Below are 3,083 nucleotides of genomic sequence, written 5' to 3' on the forward strand. Positions count from 1 at the left end.
CTATTTCAAAAGCTTTGCTGCAGATATCTTATAGTTTGCTTTGGCTCCAGATGTACATTTCACAACTAAATTATGCATCTCAGGATATGGAAGAAGTAATAGAAAGCTTTATTTTTTTAAAAAAAGTATAATTTCACTATGATAACGAATGTTATAGCTTCCAAAGCTATCACTAGGATTTGCAAACAATTTCTTTGTGTTTCTAGATCAAGTCTTGCTGCAGATATCTTATAGTTTGCTTTGGCTCCAGATGTACATTTCACAACTAAATTATGCATCTCAGGATATGGAAGAAGTAATAGAAAGCTTTATTTTTTTAAAAAAAGTATAATTTCACTATGATAACGAATGTTATAGCTTCCAAAGCTATCACTAGGATTTGCAAACAATTTCTTTGTGTTTCTAGATCAAGTCTTAAAAATTATTAACAATGTTTGATATTTAAGTGAGTCACTTAAAAGCACCAAAGACTAGGTCAAAGACAATGGCATGACTGAAAAAATGTCATGTTTGTAGTGTTGATAGCTGGTCACTGGAAGAGAATGAATACAAATTGTCTTCACATTGCATTAAAAGTCTTAGTGGCTTTCATTGCACACAGGATCAACCCTTGGTCAACAATTTCATGCACTTAAGTCTCCATACCATCTGTGAATATTCTTCAATAAATACATTACATATAGCCCTAAACCCCTCTCTATCCAAACTAAAAAGTGTTCTGTTTTCTAATAAAGATTATTTCTTAACACAGAATAATAAAATTTCACATATAGTACAGATTTACATTGCATACCAGTATTTGCATTTTTCAACTTGTGACTTATTTTTAATTAACCAAAGGAAAAAAAAAAAAGAGCTGTTTTAGGCCTTTTGATCGTTGCGTGTAGAAGTTTCTACATTATCTGGTCTAGTGACTATACTTTAAGCAAAGATGAAAAAAATTACATCAGTCTCGCTGGGTGGCTTGCATGCCATTTTCTCTAGTCAACACTGTGGGTGGCCTGCTCATGTTAAAAGTAGTCTTTGTAAAATAATTGTTATATCTAAATAATGTTTAAACTTTGTTGAAATTTTGAAGCCTTGATGTAAAAAAGTTTTGTCAGGACAGCTATTTCTACCGCATGCTATTTAGCACAGAATACTTTAATCCGTTAAGGAGAAATGCACTATGAAAACAGCTATGGACATTAAAATACAGACCACTGATAGAGTATGATTTTTCTAAAGGTTATAAAAAATGCTTGTTTTGTAAATCCTTCTAGTAAGTAACATTTGTTTTGTTTGAATTCATATGTTTCTTCTCCATTCTTCTAACAGCCCAGAAGGAATGTACTGTATCTGGGAACTGAAGTTACATTCACAAAGCTTATTTTTTTAAAAAATCAATGCAAGCCTTTTAAAAGGTAATTGACAACTGCAGGAAGAACACAGTGATTTCTTCTCCACCTCTATGAATTTGCTATACAAACCCTCGGGTAAATGATTAAACCTTTTTTCTCTGGGTACTTTTTCTGTTTTACAAAGAAATTGAAATATAACAAATTACTTATCAATGTCTTAATGAAATTCAGTATTTCATGCCAACCGGGTCTATCTTTTTAGATTTAAAATATTGTAAAATGCCTTCCCTCTTCATCCCTCCAGATCCTTTCTACATTAACAATCTTTATTTCCTGATTACTGATGAACAATCTAAACCTAAATAATCCACAGATAAAGTTTCAGGTCTTATATTGCCTAACTATGTTTTCAAAATAGATGATTTATCTACAGTACATGAATTTTTTTACTTCAAAATAAATCTCTAGTTACCCAACAGTTGCCTGTCATAGAGCCTGACAAAACCACCAAATAATGGAATTTGATTGACCCCTTTTAATACACAATTCTTCACTAAATTCATTATAGGACAACACATGTTTTTAATAATATATATATTTAATGGCTTATTTAGCAATTAAATTTAGCAAAAAACTTCAAACATTTATAATTCCACCTATTGCACCAAATTATGCTTCTACTATCCCATGTCAGATCGATTCAATAATTTGGCAATCTCTTAATATACATTCAGATGCTGTGGAAAACATCCTTATTGTTAGGAGTTTTAACCCAGCTCACACAACACCAATTGTCTCTCAAAACATGCACCTACAGTCCATAAAATGTAAAATTTGAGTAAAGAATTGAAGTCATTTTTGAAAGCAGGCCCCGTTACTCATGGATTATGGAAGCTTTTCAATGGTCAGACAAGAAACAAAGCTTTGATCCTAAACTACTTTGCATAATATTATTTACTCTTTTTAAATCCTTGTATCCCTACTTCCCTGCCTCCCACCCATCATGACTTGCAAAGTATCGTGAGGAAAAGCAGCCAATTCTTTTCACAGAAGAGCCAAACTTAAAACTGCTCTCAAGTGTCTGGCACAAGTTCCTCTACAGATTCAGCTTGAAAAAGACAGTCTGCATTGTCTACATACAAAGCTCAGCCACCATTCAGTGATATGTTACAGATAGATTTGTCACATATTAGTGTATATAGGAAAACGTCACAGACTTCAGGTTTTTTTAAAATTTAAAATCTGTCACACGATTTTGTACAAGGGAAAGTGCTCTCCACAAATCTGTGCTTGGGCATGACATGGCATAAATACAGAACGCAGAGGATTGCACTGGAAAATTTCAGCAAACGCTTTTTTCTCTTACCCTAGATGTACCAAATATTCTGCACACACAGACACACACTATAGTCTTTACATAGTGTGTGAGTTTGAATGTGGTGGGTTTTGGTGCTTTTTAAATTTATTTTTTGGGAGGCTTGGGGTTTTCTTTCATTCCATGCACCAAGAACAATGTTCAAACTACACCTTCATTGCGAGCATTAATACATCTCTACTGAAAAGAGCTAGAGCTGTTCACAAAACCCCCTGCTTTCTTTGTGCTCCCCACACAAACACACATACAGTCACTGCTTTCTTCATACAAGAGAAGAAAAACAGTGAACTTCCATGTCACTTTCTTGATTTCATAAAACACACTCAGACTTTCCAACACTGAGTCAGCTATCTGCATGTCATTCCTGC

The 3,083-nt window shown here is 33.5% G+C and overlaps 1 protein-coding gene across 1 annotated transcript in view; it reads right to left on the reverse strand.

Moving 5' to 3' along the window:
- EXOC2 (exocyst complex component 2) overlaps positions 1 to 3,083 on the reverse strand; it is a gene marked incomplete at its 3' end in the record, with an annotated part of 69,869 nt that overhangs the window by 36,360 nt on the left and 30,426 nt on the right. The gene's annotated exons all lie outside the window — the stretch shown is intronic.

Source organism: Acanthisitta chloris, unplaced genomic scaffold, assembly GCF_000695815.1.
Source record: "Acanthisitta chloris isolate BGI_N310 unplaced genomic scaffold, ASM69581v1 scaffold25017, whole genome shotgun sequence".
Lineage (NCBI taxonomy): Eukaryota > Metazoa > Chordata > Aves > Passeriformes > Acanthisittidae > Acanthisitta > Acanthisitta chloris.